Source organism: Microtus oregoni, unplaced genomic scaffold (genome assembly GCF_018167655.1).
Source record: "Microtus oregoni isolate MIOR12 unplaced genomic scaffold, Mior012 000126F_ref0000101, whole genome shotgun sequence".
Lineage (NCBI taxonomy): Eukaryota > Metazoa > Chordata > Mammalia > Rodentia > Cricetidae > Microtus > Microtus oregoni.
Window position 1 is genome coordinate 2038415 of NW_024544769.1, and position 17740 is coordinate 2056154.

Genomic DNA, 17740 nt, shown 5'->3' on the forward strand with positions numbered 1-17740 from the left:
GGGAGAAGATTTTCAGCAACCTTGTAACAGACAAAGGTCTGATCTCCAAAATATATAAAGAAAACAAGAAACTAGACTTTAAAATGCTAATTAACCCAATTAAAAATGGGGCACTGAACAGAACAGAAAATTCTCAACAGAAGTTCAAATGGCCAAAAGACACTTAAAGTCATGCTCAACCTCCTTAACGATCAGGGAAATGCAAAACAACTTTGAAATACAATCTTATACCTGTTAGAATAGCTAAATTCAAAAGCACCAATGATAGCCTTTGCTGGAGAGGATGTAGAGTAAGGGGAACACTCATCCATTGCTGGTGGGAATGAAAACTTGAACAACCATTTTGGAAATCAGTGTGGTGGTTTCTCAGGAAATTTGGGATCAACCTACCCCAGGATCCAGCAATTCCACTCTTGTGAATATACCTAAGAGATGCCCTATCATACTACAGAAGCATTTGTTTAACTACATTTATAGCTGCATTAGTTGTAATAGCCAGAACCTGGAAACAACCTAGATGTCCCTCAATAGAAGAATTGTTAAGGAAAGTGTGGAATATATATGCATTAGAGTACTACTCAGGGGTAAAAAACAATGACATCTTGAATTTTGCATGCAAATTGATGGAAATAGAAAACACTATCATGAGTGAGGTAACCCAGACCCAAAAAGATGAATATAGTATATACTCACTCATAAGTGGATTCTAGCCATAAATAAAGGACATTGAGCCTATAATTCGTGATCTTAGAGAAGCTAAATAAGAAGGTGAACCGAAAGAAAAACATATAGTTATCCTCCTGGATATTGAAAGGAGATAATATTGCCAGGCAAAAATTGGGAGCTTGGGGGTGGGGGACGGGTGCGTGTAAGGGGAGATGGGGAGAGAGAATTGAGAAGGGGAGGATGGGGAGACCTTGAGGGAAATGCGACAGCTGGGATGGAGGAAGGGTGGATATGGGAGCAGGGAAGTATATATCTTAATTAAGGGAGCCATTTTAGGTTGGCAAGAGACTTGAACCTAGAAGAGTTCCCAGGTGTCCAAAGAGATGTCCTCAGCTTGTTCCTTCAGCAGCTGAGGAGATGGAAACTGAAATGGCCCTATCCTATAGCCACAGTAATGAATATCTTGCATATCACCATAGAACCTTCATCTGGAGATGGATGGAGATAGAGACAGAGACCCACACTGGAGCACTGGACTGAGCTCCCAAGGTCCAAATGAGGAGCAGAAGGAGGGAGAACATGAGCAAGGAAGTCAGGACCGCGTGGGGGTGCGACCACCCACGGACTGCAGGGCTGATCTAATGGGAGCTCACCAAGGCCAGCTGGACTGGGACTGATGGAGCATATGATCAAACCGGACTCTCTGATCATGGCTGATAATGAAGGCTGACCAAGAAGCCACGGACAATGGCACTATGTTTTGATTCTACTGCATGTACTGGCTTTGTGGGAGCCTAGTCTGTTTGGATGCTCACCTTCCTAGACCTGAATGGAGGGGGGAGGATCTTGGACTTCCCACAGGGCAGGGAACCCTGACTGCTCTTTGGACTGCAAAGGGAGGGGAGGGGGAGGGAAATGGGAGGAGGAGAGGAGGTGGAAATTTTTAATTAAAAAATGAAAATAAAATAAAATAATTAAAAAGAGCACTCTCTGCATACAAGTAAGAGAATGTGGAATCAGTGTAAGTGCCAAAGATTATGGATGACTATTAAGAAAGTGTCTTCGGGTTACAATAGGACAGCTATTGTACATATGAATTCATCATGAACAAAACTTGTATAATGCCAAGTCAGAACAAATCTCAGAGCGGAAAGTTGGACACAAAATTCCATTCCTGCTCATGGAGCTATTGACATTATTATGTGACTGGAGTGAACCAAACATCAGTGCTTTTTTAGCTTTCAAACAAACAAGCAGTGAAATAAAGTTACTTGTGCAGTAAAATAGATATGGGAAGAGCTGGATAAGAGGGCTTAACTGTGATAAGAAAATATTGAATGTACAAAACTCTCAGAGAACTAATAAAAAGTATATTATTTTTCTACTAATATTAATGTATCATGCTGTATTTTATTTTAAATGTTTGATACCTTTTATTTTGAAACTCTGATATATATATATATATGCAGATATGTGTATATATATCAAGTCAATATTTATTATTTAGTGATTCTTGTACAATTATGTAATTGTTAGATGATCATTTTTGTATAAAATCTATTTTGTCCTATATAAATGCAGTTTTTAAGCTATCTTGTACTATGACACATAATTTTTCAAATTATTTTTATCAAAATATAGACTATATCCATTTTAAATAAGAATAGCACCTGTGCTTGGTGATTTCCACATAGTGATTTTTGAGTTCCAAATTTCTATAACATTTTTTTCTGTTGATTCTCATATAACCAGATTTTTATAGGTGTGTGTGTGTGTGTGTGTGTGTGTGTGTGTATCTGTTTATGTATGAGCTTATTTAAGTTTAATTTTTTTTCTGAGACATATTGAGTTGTGGGTTTAAATTTACTCCCACTCTTAAATATCTAATTAGTTCTCAACTTTAGATAGCAGAAAAATAAAATAAATATTCCATCCTGATTGCTCTTTGGGCTGACGAGGGAGGGGGACTTGATTGGGGGAGGAGGGAAATGGGAGGTGGTGGCAGGGAAGAGACAGAAATCTTTAATAAATAAATAAATATTTAAAAAAGCTGTAGAATTCAGTTTTCACAGGAATAGACATAAAATATTAAGTTGATCATGGTAACAACTTTTAAGTTGTTAATGATTATGGGGCATCTAATCCCGTGGTTGTACAATCATTATCACCATCCATTTCTAGAACTCATTCATCTTATCAAACTTAAGGTATAAAGCATTCTGCCTCCCTGCCAGGACAGCAACAAATATTTTCACCCTATATTCTCATAAATTTGAAATTTCTATGTCCATCATATAAATTTAATATCTCATGTAATGCTCCTATGAGCAAATACCTACTCATCTCAGCAAACTTGTTTTAAAAGTCTGTTTTTCCTCATTAAATGGTATTTTATTCATTGCACTTATCTTAAGTGCTACAGTTATGTTTGAACTCTATTCTACTTCTTTTTCCTTTATATTGGTTTTCATATCATTACTGTTTTGATTACTATAGTTTTGCAAAAATTTGAAGCAACTAAGCCTTCTCTAATTATTATTCTTTTAATTTTCTCATAGTTATAAACTCACAAGAAGCAAATCAGGTGGTGAGCAATTCATCTTAGTTCAGTTTTATGACTGGGAAATGATGTAGTTTGATCTTCTGATGTGTGTTTGGGAGCTTGTGGGTGATCAAATAACTAGGACTGATGACAAAAAGAAAATAACCTCAGTGGAACAAATCCTAATATAATCTTTAGCCCATAGCAAGAAACCAGATCTTATTTTTGAAAGGTTCAGAAACCTCCCAAACACTCTAGCTGGACACCTTAAGTTCAAATGCATGTGTTTAAGTAGACATTTCACATGGGAACCATAAGTTTCATTGTAATTTCTTAGGGGAAAATTGCATTTTTAGAATATTTAAATTTATGAAGAATTTTTAGCTTAACAGTATTCTGTCTTGGAGAATGTTTAATGTATACTTGATAAAAGGTTTCTATCTTGCCATTATTTGGTTAAGTATTTTGCATGATTGCTATATAACTGTTTTTGATTCTTCTATTTCCTTACTGATTTTTTCTTGTTATATTTATATTAGTATAACACAGAAATACTAGTATTGTTGTAGAGTACTTTCTTTCTCCTTAATACACTCTTTGTTTGCTTCATATATTTTGAAGAACAGTTAGTACATATACTTTTATAATTGTTATATAACATATGTAAAGGCACCATTCTATCAGTATACAATGTTTCTTGAACCATGTAAAATATGGTTAATGAATAATATATGTTTGATTGAATATTAGTATTAACTATTCTAATACTTTTTGGCTAAAATTTGTCTAGAAAAAATTCTCCTCCTTTCTTTTCAGATTCTTAAGATTCACATATTCCTAAACTCTAAGGTGTAACTTATCAGTTATTAAAGTTCTCACTTTTTCGGTTTTTTGCACCTGATAATGCCAAATTACTTTCACTTTAAAAATTCATTTTAATTAAGATAAAATTAGATTATTTTGTATCATCCCTTTCCTGCCTGCTAGCAATGTAAGGTATCCTCCCTCCAAACCTTATAATGTTAAATATTAAATTGATTGTAACGGCGTAAATGAATACAGACAGATTGTAAAAAATATACACAGCTTTAATGGGAAAATAGACTTACAGAACCATGGTTCCCGCTGAGAACAGGAAGCAGAAGGGAAGAGTTTGGCGCATGCCTGGCAGATTTGTAGGTAAACATTAGCCGCAGGCGAACCCGCCCCCAATGGGCTGGGCTTAACCCTACAATTGATAACTGCTTTTTCTTGATTATCACTATGCATAGGTATGGAAATGTATAAATACAATCTGATTACTCAATTTTTTGTTTGTATGTTTACAGTTTCAGGGCTGACCACGTTGTATTGAATAACAAATAAAGGAACTTATCCTTGGGAGGGCTAATTCTCCTTCTCCCAGAAGTCATTACTTGCCTATAGTTCTTTGTTTAGGAGTAGGACACCATGACATTTTCACCCTTTCATGTTAGTATGACTAATTATATTGCCATTGTAACTGTATTATTTATATACCTAATTCTAGGAAAGACTATTTATTTCACTCTGTACTGTCTGGTATTATGTTTATTCTCCTATTTTACCCAAATTATAGATGTAGGAGCTATAAAGGAGATTTATCTATTGGGACTGGGCTCCCCATAATTGGTTGATCTCTGAATTGTGTCCAGTTGTGGTTGTCTGTGGTTGTTTCCATTTGATATAAAGAGATTCTTTGATAAATGTTGGTTGTTAGATTTATCTGTGTCTGGTAGAATAAGATTTTAGATTACAGTAAGAAATTGTGCTGGTCTAGCAAAGAGACTGAGGTAGAATCTTTTCTAAGTTTCAATACTTGACGAACCCTGGTTAGCTGGGTAAGTTTCTAATACCAGGCAAAATTTCCCTTTTTTTGAATAGGCCCTAAGTATGCTTAGGTACTCATTAGTGACCAACAATGTGAGTGTCATGTACTTTGCAGATATCTTACAATGTTTGTCATTGTTGCATTTCATAGGTGTTGTAGCTGGGTTAAATTATTAATTGCTTCCCTTCCGTGGTCACTTGCATGATATTCTTGGTACCCTGGAAGCTAGACTTCAGGAAGGATGCTTAGATCCAGCTTGAATAAAATCACGTGACTTCTGTATCCTAAGTGTATGATATCTTCAGCAACTGGGATTTACCTTTACCCTCTAAGAGACAACTAAGGGTTACATCAACAGTCTATATTTCTTTTGGAGTACTTTGGTTTTTTGGACTAATCTGACTAAACATTCAAAATAAAGTTTCTTGTGTCTGGTACTATTTTTTTTCTTTTTAAGTCCTTAATTCTATTTTAATGGGTGGCATTGTCATCTCAATAATATAGCTTCCTTTAATATACTTTATATACATTGTGTATAATTTTTGGTACCTAGAATATAATCCTTTCAGGTTTTCATCAAGCAACCTTGGTGTTATTTGTCCATATTCTTTCTATATTCTCGTCCTATCTTCATCCCTAGTTGGAGGTCCCTTCCCATAATTCTATTTCTCACTTTATGTGATTTGTAATCTGCTGTTAACACTCTCAAACCTCTTCCACAAACCTTCAGCCCCTTTGTATTCTCTGTGGTTTTATGTGGTAACTTCCTGTTATATACTGACATTGAAACCTTTAGGGTAGGCTCCATGTCCAGCACAAAATAAATTCAATATTTTACTTGCAGATTTTTTTCATAAATTTCTTTGTTTGTTGGTGTGGGATGTCCTGTATATGTGTTGCTCTTATTTATTAATGAATAAAGCTGGTTCAGTCAATGACTTAGCAGAGTACAGCTATGTGGGAAATCTGGACAGAGATATAGATGAATAGGCTGAATTAGGGAGATGTTATGCAGCTGCTGAAGGAGAAAGATGTCAGCCAGACATCTTATCTAATAAGCCATAGACTCGTGGAGATACACAGATTAATAGAGATGGTTTAATTTAAGATGAAAGAGTTAGCTAGATGTAAGAGCTAGCCTGAGTCATTGGCTGAACAGTGTAATTAACATAGTTTCTGTGTGATTATTCAGATCTACGTTGCTGGGGGACAAAAGAGCAGTCTCTGCCTACAGTTTATGGTTTCTATATTTATGTTACTATTCTTTTGCTTGTATGTTATTGCTTCTGATTTTATATTTTCATGAATTTTTGTGCATGTATATCTGTATAATTTATATGTGTGTTCATGTGCTGTTTCTTTTTTCTTTTTAGTTGCCTCTTTATTTTCTTTTTTTTTTTTTCGAGACAAGGTTTCTCTGTGGTTGTGGAGCCTGTCCTGGAACTAGCTCTGTAGACCAGGCTGGTCTTGAACTCACAGAGATCCGCCTGCCTCTGTCTCCCGAGTGCTGGGATTACAGGCGTGCGCCACCACCGCCCGGCGCCTCGCCTCTTTATTTTCTAAAGAAAGAGAGAAAGAAATAATGGAGTTATATGGGTAGGGAGATTGGGAGGATCTTGGAGGAAACAGGAAAAGGAAAACCATTACCAGAATATATTGTAGGAATTTTCAATAAAAACAAAATAAAAAAGAAAAAAGAAAGATGTGGACTAGAAATAACTGATGAAAGAAAACATGTTGCATTTGTCTTTCTGAGGTTGGGTTATATCTCAATGTAATCTTTTCTAGACTTATTCCTTTACCTGTAACTTTCATGACTTCCTTTTACTTTTAAGTTCTGTTGTATTCCATAATATATATGGTCCACATTTTTACTATCTATTCATCTGTTGACGGACATTAAGTTGTCTCCATTACTTTTCTATTGTATATGAAGTGGCAAAGAATATTGTTAAGCAAGTATCTGTGGAGTAGGAAATTGAGTAGTCATTCAGGGCCATTATAAGGAGTAGTAAAGTTAGATAGACATAATAGATTTATTTTTAGTTTTTCTTTTCTTTTTTTTTTTTTTTGCGGATATTTCCTACTGATTTCCAGAATAGCTGCACCAACAGGCAATGCCACCATGACTGAGATGATTCTTTTTCCTTCAAACTTGGCCTGCATTTCTTGCTGTTTGTTTTGCTGATCTTTGTCATTCTGACTTGAGTGAGATGAACTCTTAAGATTTTTTAAATTTGAATTCCTCTTATTTTAAGAATAAAGAATACTTTTGAATTTTTGTGATATTTCTCAAACATGGTTCCTTCTCCCCATGTGAGTCTTCTCTTGAATCTTTAAAATAATTTTTCAGTTGATTTATGTTAATTTTTGCTCCATAATTTCTATTTCTTCTTTTTGAAATAAATGTTTCTTCTTGATATTTTATCTTTGTTCATTTGCTATTTTCCCTATTCTTCGAATTTTTTGGTCTATGTCTATACATTTATTTTCTATGTTCAAGTTATTTAATGCACTGTTGTTTTCACATTCAGTAAGTATGAATCCTGCTCTTATTTCAGTGGCATCTGGCGATTTATTTTATTCTTTAGAATTTGTTATATTTTCTAATATATGTGATTTTGGGTAGTTGTTAATTGTTAAAAGTTGTCTGTTGCAAATAAAACATATTTTTCTTCTCTAAGACTCTACAGACTTTTTTCTTTCCTTCATATTTTATTCTTACACCTGAGTTAACAAGGAGTAAAAGTTTGCTCAAGAAATCTCTGAGCACATATGTCACTAATGTTTATCTATGTATTCACCTGAACACATGCTTATTTTGAATATTTTCTTTTGAATATTTTTATTTCCTGGTGTCTCTTTTTACATATTTCTCAATTCATGGTGCTTAGACTATAGGCCTATGTCTTCTATCTATTTCCCCAGGTATATGGTAGTATTCTTTATGAAAGTTTAATGAGTGACAGCTGCTAATTTTTCATAGCTTATTTCATAGAAGGAACAATGTGACACATGAATTAGTTAAAATGAGATGGAGTTTATAAAATGTGGTTTTTTAACATTGGACCTTTTGTTTTCTTTCTTGAACATTGTCAGATGGACTGTGATTTTTTTTATACAGTTGTTCATGGTATGTCTACATGAATGAGGGTGTATGTGTAAGGCAATAAGGACTTGAAATTTCCAAATATACCATTTTGTACATTAAATTTCCCCTGAAGCTTTGATTCTTTGGTCACATAAATAGGTGATTCAACCCTGCAATTCAAACAAGCCTAGATGATGTTTGAAATATTATGGAAATTTCTTTTCCATGTCAGAAAGAATCAATTTCAAGATAAGCAGGTGTTTTCAACTATTTCCCTCAGTTAGGATTATTTTTTCTTGTTCAAACAAACTGAACATATAAATCTTTAAATACAAGTGGTATGTGAACATACCTGAGCTCAGTGTTATACCTTGTATGGAACCCAGGCTCTTTCTTTTTTTTTTTTCATTTCTTTCCCATTGAAAGCAATGACTGGCAAATGACGTGAGAATTGTTGTGGGCTGCAGCAAATCTTTGTGATTCATGCTGTTTGGCTATTTTTATACTCTAATGATATATCTTACTTTCTCCATATTATATAAAATATTTATCTTTTAAAATATTTTCATCAAATCACTTTTATAACAGAAGATATTTTTATATAATAAAATTCAACCATTTTGCCACATATCAAAATCTTTTATTACCCACTTTTATCCTATGCTCATTAGACATCAGAGACCAAAACTATGCTGATTCTGTTATACTTCTCTTTAAACTGTATTAATTTCCATAGTATCAAGAGCTCCAACTTTCTTGACGACAATTTATAGAACTTGGTCTCTATGATTTATATTTTGAAAATATTAGCTTGTGTAATACAAACACTTTGAAGGCAAACACTTTGAAATAAAAGGTTTGTATATTTATTTTTAAATATTTGCTTTTAAACTTATAACTACAATTAAAATGGACTTCCCCAATCAATCTCTGTCATTATTTATATGTTTTATTTTTAAAGAAATCCAAAGGAAAATTGAGAAGCTAGAACATGTAATATCAACACAGATGCTGACATGCATTTGCAAAAATAATGGAACACATGAACAAAGGAATTCCCACAAGAAAAAGATATTAGCTGCTGTTCAGATAAAGAAAAATTTATCCTGGGGAGAAATAGAAATTTATAAGTAAATAAGAGACAAATTTGTCCTTATGCACTCACTGGCTTGGTGGTAAAGAAAAAATATATTTATCATTAATCAAATATGTATAAAATATTAAAATGCAAATCATGCAATCTAATTCATTTTTTAGTTTTTGAAAAATAATGTTAATCCTGACAACATTTTAATTGTCTCATATTGACTTGATAATCACTTGACAATTTGTAACTTGCATATAAGTAAACAAATTTCTTTAACAATGGAGATATGTTAGTTGTTTGTCACTGTTAACAATACCTTTGATTTCTTAAAACCTAAGAGAATAGTTTTGGCCCATGGTTTCAGATATTTTATTTCATGTGTGTTTAGCAACTTTATTTTGGACTTTTGAAAGCCTCTTATAACAAAAATGCACAATAAAGCAAAACAGTTCACCTAATGACAAGGAAACAATAGAGGAAACTGGTCTAGGATCTTCCTGTTCCATTTAGCAACAAAACCACAATGGCACGAGGACATCTTGCTAAAACTAGATATAGGGAGGATGGCCTTGGTCCTGCCTCAAGTGCTGTGAAAAGCTTTGTTGACTCCCCAGGGGAGGTCTCATCCTCTCTGAGGAGTGGAAGGAGAGTGGGGTGATGAGAAGGTGGGAATAGTGGGAGGAAGGGAAGGAGAGGTAAATAGGGAAGGTATGTAAAATAAAAAAGATTGCTTTTAAAATATAATAAAATAAGGTTCCAGTAAATCCCAATGGCAGAAAGCTATAAACCAATCTTGCAGCACATACGAGGTTTAAAAATATTACAAATTCAAATGGAAGTGGGCCATCAAGCAAAACTTCAACAGAGTGACATGATATTTTACTAAGACAGTAATAGGCATTTTCACTGATAAAATAATATCAACCCAATAAAATCAAGCTGTTGAACTATTTTCTGTAACATAGCAAAAAATATTGTCTGGATTATTAATAGATGTTTGTCTCATGTTTAGACATTTCTTTTTCATATTTTATACAAAAATAGTCGTAAACATATATCTGTATATTAAAGGTTTTTGTGTTAAAATAAGTGGTTCTTCATGTTTAATATATTTCCTTTGAGAAATATAGTTTTTCTTCAACCAATGTAGTTAGATCACTAAAAACTTCTACATTTAGATCCCATGATAGTTAGGGTTTTAATCCAGCATATAAATAAACTGAAAGAAAAAAAAAACTATATGATCATTTCATTAGATGCTGAAAAAGCATTTGACAAAATTCAACATCCCTTTATGATAAAAGTATTGGAGAGATTAGGGATACAAGGGTCATACCTAAATATAATAAAAGCTATATACAGCAAGCCAACAGCTAACATCAAATTAAATGGAGAGAAACTTAAAGCCATCCCACTAAACTCAGGAATACAACAAGGCTGTCCACTCTCGCCATACCTCTTCAATATAGTGCTTGAAGTTCTAGCAATAGCAATAAGACAACATAAGGGGATCAAGGGGATTCGAATTGGAAAGGAAGAAGTGAAACTTTCGTTATTTGTAGATGATATGATAGTGTACATAAGCGACCCCCAAAACTCCACCAAAGAACTTTTACAGCTGATAAACACCTTTAGTAATGTGGCAGGATACAAGATCAACTCCAAAAAATCAGTCGCCCTCTTATACACAAAGGATATGGAAGCAGAGAGGGAAATCAGAGAAGCTTCACCTTTCACGATAGCCACAAACAGCATAAAATATCTTGGGGTAACTCTAACCAAGGAAGTGAAAGATCTATTTGACAAGAACTTTAAGGCATTGAAGAAAGAAACTGAGGAGTATACCACAAAATGGAAGGACCTCCCTTGCTCTTGGATTGGGAGGATCAACATAGTAAAAATGGCAATTCTACCAAAGGCAATTTATAGATTCAATGCAATCCCCATCAAGGTCCCATCAAAATTCTTCACAGATCTGGAGACGACAATAATCAACTTTATATGGAAAAACAAAAAACCCAGGATAGCCAAAACAATCCTATACAATAAAGGATGGTCTGGAGGCATTACCATCCCTGACTTCAAACTCTATTACAGAGCTACAGTGATGAAAACAGTGTGGTACTGGCATAAAAACAGAGAAGTCGACCAATGGAATCGTATAGAAGACCCGAATTTTAACCCACAAACCTATGAACACCTCATTTTTGATTAAGGAGCCAAAAGTATACAATGGAAGAAAGAAAGCATCTTCAACAAATGGTGCTGGCACAACTGGATGTCAACCTGTAGAAGAATGAAAATAGACCCATATCTATCACCATGCACAAAATTCAAGTCCAAATGGATAAAAGACCTCAATATCAGCCCGAACACACTGAAAAGGATAGAAGAGAAAGTGGGAAGTACCCTACAGGAGATGGGCACAGGAGATCGCTTCCTATGTGTAACCCCAACAGCACAGACATTAAGGGCAACATTGAATAAATGGGACCTACTAAAACTGAGAAGCTTCTGTAAAGCAAAGGACACTGTTACCAAGACAAAAAGGCAACCTACTGACTGGGAGAAGATCTTCACCAACCCCGCAACAGACAAAGGTCTGATCTCCAAAATACATAGAGAACTCAGGAAACTAGACTTTAAAATGCTAATTAACCCAATTAAAAAATGGGGCACTGAACTGAACAGAGAATTCTCAGCAGAGGAAGTTTAAATGGCCAAAAGACACTTAAGGTCATGCTCAACCTCCTTAGCGATCAGGGAAATGCAAATCAAAACAACTTTGAGATATCATCTTACACCTGTCAGAATGGCTAAAAAAAAAACTCCAATGATAGCCTTTGCTGGAGAGGCTGTGGAGGAAGGGGTACCCTCATCCATTGCTGGTGGGAATGCAATCTTGTGCAACCACTTTGGAAATCAGTGTTTCGGTTTCTCAGGAAATTCAGGATCAACCTACCCCTGGACCCAGCAATACCACTCCTGGGGATATACCCAAGAGATGCCCGATCATATGACAAGAGCATTTGTTCAACTATATACATAGCAGTATTATTTGTAATAGCCAGAACCAGGAAACAACCTAGATGCCCTTCAATGGAAGAATGTATGAAGAAAGTGTGGAATATATACACATTAGAATACTACGCTGCGGTAAAAAACAATGACTTCTCGAATTTTGCATGCAAATGGATGGAAATAGAAAACACTATCCTGAGTGAGGTAACCCAGACCCTAAAAGATGAATATGGGATGTACTCACTCATAATTGGTTTCTAGCCATAAACAAGGGTCACGGAGTCTACAATTGGTGATCCCAAAGAAGCTAAGTAAGAAGGTGAACCAAAGGAAAAACATATAGTTGTCCTCTTGGCTATGGGAAGTAGGCAAAATGGCCGGGGAGAAAACTGAGATCTTGGGGGTGGGGTGGGATGGGGGTAAGAGGAGATGGGGAGAGAAAAGGGAGAAGGGGAGAATGGGGTGAACTTGGGGAAAAAGGAGGATTGGGATAAAGAAAGGTTGGATAGGGGAGCACGGAAGCACAATTCTTAGTTAAGGGAGCCACCTTAGAGTTGGCAAGAGACTTGAACCTAGAGTGGCTCCCAGATGCCTAAGCCAAGGTCCCCAGTTAGTTCCTTGTGCAGCTGAGGATAGGGAACCTGAAATGACCCTATCCTATAGCAATACTGACAAATATCTTGCATATCATCATAGAACCTTCATCTGGTGATGGATGGAGATAGAGACAGAGACCCACACTGGAGCACTGGACTGAGCTCCCAAGGTCCCAATGAGGAGCAGAAGGAGGGAGAACATGAGCAAAGAAGTCGGGACCACGTGGGGTGCACCTACCCACTGAGACAGTGGGGCTGATCTATTGAGAGCTCACCAAGTCCAGCTGGACTGTGATTGAAAAAGCATGGGATAAAACGGGACTCTCTGAGCATGGCGAACAATGAGGGCTGATGAGAAGCCAAGGACAATGGCACGGGGTTTTGATCCTATGTAATGTGCTGGCTTTGTGGGAGCCTAGCCAGTTCGGATGTTCACCTTCCTAGATATGGACGGAGGGGGGAGGACCTTGAACTTTCCACAGGGCAGGGAACCCTGAATGCTCTTTGGACTGGAGAGGGAGGGGGAGAGGAGTGGGGGGAGGGGGAGATGGGTGGGAGGAGGGGGGAAGGTTGGGAGGAGGGGGAGGGAAATGGGAGGCTGGGAGGAGGTGGAAACTTGTTTTTTTTCTCCTTTTCTCCATAAAAAAATGGAAAAAAAAACAAAAACATTACACAAGCTAGGTTCATCTGAGAAGAGAGAACTTTAACTGAACAGTTGTCTCCATTAGATTTCCTGTAGGTAAATCTATGACATAGTTTCTTAATTAAAGATTTATGTTTGAGTCACTAGCAAATAATGGCCATACCATGTCTGGCCAGTTGACCCTGGGTTGTATATAAAGGCATGCCTTGCAAACTATGGATAACAAGCCAGGAAGCACTATTCCTAAATGGCCTCTGTTTCAGCTCCTGCTTTCTGGTTTATGTATTGAATTCTCGCCTAACATCCCTCAGTGATGGAGTATAATTTAGAAACTAAAATAAAGCCTTTCTTCCTAAATTTGCTTTTGTTATGGTGACCATCACAGTAATAGAAGGTAAGCTAGAACAAACCTTCATCAATTATTAAAAGCTAACTTTAGCTTTCTATTTTTGTTTAAATGATAAACACTTAACCTAATAGTCATCTGATATTATGTACCCAGGTTTAGTGACACATCTGAAATCAATGTTGTTATTTTTGCCTAGGCAGAAATCTGAGAAAATATTGGGAGCCTAACACTAAAAATTACTAATTTCATAGAGCATGCTTTAGTTAACGTTAACTTAGCCAAAAAAGTCAAATTATGCAGATTAAATGAGTCTTTATGGTATTACCGACAGTTGTAAGATGCCATGTGGGTGCTGAGAAATGAACCTTGGTCCTCTAGAAGAGCAGTCAGTGATTTCATTTTATCCCAAATTTATTTCTCATATAATGCAGATTAGCGATTTTAATTGTAACCCCAACATGAGTTGGATATAATGTCAGTGTTATGCAAAAAGCCCTTGGCTAGATTCCAAGCATAGGAAAAATCTAAATATATTTTAATATTTATTTTATAATATGTCTGATATATGTTATATTAGAACTACAAGAACTACAATATTTCACATAAGAAAAACTTTACAGGCAGGATTATATACACCATATATAAAACCTGAAAAATCACCATATTGTCTTCTATTAAAGCTTGAGACTTTAATGTGTGTCAGGTTCAAGAAGTGAATAAAGTATTTATTAGTTACTTGTATCACTGCTGCAGCAAAATACAAGGCGAAATCAAATTTTAAAATGTATGGTTTATTTAGTTTTATGATTCAAGTGGCAGCAGTCCATTATGACATCATCAGAAGGAGGCAGAGTGACACAATGTATCTCAGTCAGTAATAGAGATAGGGGAGTGCTAAGTCCAGATCATTTTATACTGTTGGTGTGCCAGGGCCCTGGCCCACGTTTTACCTTGTTTAGGATGGATTTTCTCACCACAATTAGTCTAATAAAGGATACAACCGAAATCAGATTCCCAAATTTGTTTCCATTGTGGTTCTAAAATCCATCAAGTTTACAATCCAAATTAAGCATTACAAACTGGTTTAAGAGTTTTGAATTATTATTACAGTCAATATTCATTCATTAAAAGTAGTATTAGTTACTTGGTAATCGTCTATCTTCATTCATTAATCAACATCAATAAGTGATCTCTATGAAGGATTTAATTATTTTAGATATATCATTCATTATGTAAATTCTATATCCATTTTCAAAATTTGTTTTGGCATCAGCAACACTACACTAATTAACAGCTTCTATGTGTCAGATATTTGTTATTTGTTATGTCCCTTGAAATAAGTATAGATGCATATGTACAATAAATTGTTGTCATAGACACATATCTAAAAAGTGAAGTAAATTTAAACAATTTGGTAATAAAGAAATCCATTTTAGATTTTCTTCAATTTCATGTCTAGTCCTTAAATCATTAGGCCAAAAATTGCAGTCCACATTCTTAAGAGTTGTTTCCAGTTGTTTATAAGCAAATGACAAAAATAAATGAATAAACAAGTTATTAGTATAAAACTATGAGCAGAAAAATTTGACAATAATGATGGAACAGAATGACAAGGAAAAATTACAAAAGAAAAATCATGGTTATATAATTTGTGCAAGATTTGGAACTCTCTGTTTTTGTGTCCAAATTATTTTATATAAAATTACATAATATATACTGTATATAAATACATTATATAAAATATTTGCAATTATATACAAGTATATAAATTATCCTGACATCACAGTTTGAGGTTAAAATTAACTTTGAAGTATATTCTCATAAATCATGACATATTTTACTAGAGTTACCTAGGGAGATAACATCTCAGAGACATATGTTAGACTGTATAGAATAAACCAACAATTACAATAAAGGGCAATTTTCTAAAACAGGTTTTGGCACAATTCTCATGAGACTCCTTAAACTTATGTTACCACATTCACATTCTTCTTGATAATACATTTTAATTTTAAAATTTGTAAATTTATACTTAGGTCACAATAGATTTTTGCATGACAGCAAAGACAGTATTAGCAGTGAGTGATTTTCACATATGAATTTAAAATGACAGTGATATCAAACACTATAACTTGTGGAATTAAATTACCCAATACAGTTGCAAATAATGGTAGAGTTATTTAGATGCACTGAATTTCTACAAATTTATCCACTGACTTTCTGCAAATTTATGTGACTAATATGGCTGTGTCTTCTTGTAAGAGTTTTATTCTGTGCAAATATGATTTATCTTAATCTATTTCTCTAATACTTCAAGGATTAAAGAAAGAATCTAACTCAATTATAATAGGGTCATATACCAGCCTTCATCATAAGAATCCGACTGAAGTGTGCTATCAATGATTCTGGTTTGATGATATTTTGAGTTTAATACAATTGCTGGCATTCAATCTATAGATCAAGAAGTAAATTGAATAAGGATGGTCTATATGTACCCCAGTGTATAAGAGATAGCATGACTCTGATGTTCTACATAAGTTAAAAATCTATTTAACTCATAGATAATGAACAATTTCTTATGTACTATTAAACCTAAGTTAGTAAATTATTTTTGTTCTCTTGAATTGAATCAACCTAAACAAAGACCAATTTAAATTGTAAAACAAATATTCATTCAAAAATTATTTCTATCATGATAGTCATTCAGTCATCTTTGTGAGATCATACTACACAGAAAGTGGTTATTGATGGTTAATGAGACTATAATTATACCTCAAAGCATGCTGAACCCTTATGTTAATGTGGGAAACATTTGGGAACATCTCCATGGACATCTGGGTACACCTCTAGAGTCAAGTCTCTTGTCTGGCTCATTCCACATCATCTTCAGCCATGCTCTGAGCACTGCAATTCTCTGACTAACGGTTGGAAGCTTGGTCAGAAGCATCTGGAACACTGGTGGTGGGAGAATCTGCTGTAACACTTGTAGCAGCTGCTGAGGCTGCCCACACACAGCAATCGCATTTGTCATGTGGTCTACACCGTTCTCGTAGTCACCGTGTGCTAATAAGCCTTCACCAAGCTGTATCTCCTCAAGGAAGAACTTCTGAACAGCTTCAACATCCTTTAAGTTAGGTAACTTTGAAAGCCCAGCTCTCTCCAGCTTCTGTTTCTTTCTTTGTTCTCGCAGCCTGTTCTTGAAGTTGGGGTCACTCCTCCTTTTGCGGTCGAAGTAGATGCAGTAGCCCATGAAGAGGGTGCCACACACACCGGTGGCAATGGCACTGTTGCGGCCCACCATCTTTGCTCCACTAGCTCGCTCAACGGGGCAAGTGGGAGCCAGGGCCTGGGCGGGCCACCTAGGGCTGCCCTGCGTCCAGACAGAAGAGCTAATCATTATTCTTATCAATGTTAGCCAAATGGCTCGGTACCTTTTTCAGCAAGGCAGTCATATCTTCCTTCCCCTGTGTTTTGGCCAGGACTGTGTCCTCTTCCCAGAATTCTCCTATTTTCATTGACATGCCTCTATTTGCTGTCTAGTTGTCCTGCCTGGCTACTGGAAAGTCAACATTTAGTTAAAATACAACTGACAGAATACAGACCACTGTCCCACACCACTTACCCCTCGTGTTTTTAAACAAAGGAAAATATCCATAGTCCATTTTGGGGGGAATGTGGGTGTAGTTTCCTAGTCTAATTCCTGCTGGTTGGGGGTACTGATAATATTATGGGGACCTTAAGAAAAATTAGAATTATGACCAAGTCCTGACTGGAGTATCCTGTGAGGTGAGGCTTGATCATATCAGGCAGCATCTTGAATCTGTTCTGGATGTAGAACTCTGATAATCTGAGCCATGTGATCCTACAGGAGATTTCTCAGATGGTCTTCCTTGAAC

At 35.5% G+C, this 17740-nt stretch overlaps 1 pseudogene; it reads right to left on the reverse strand.

Moving 5' to 3' along the window:
- Window positions 1-16714: 16714 nt before the first annotated feature.
- LOC121444445 lies at window positions 16715-17145 on the reverse strand (annotated as a pseudogene).
- Between the last annotated feature and the right edge of the window lie 595 nt (window positions 17146-17740).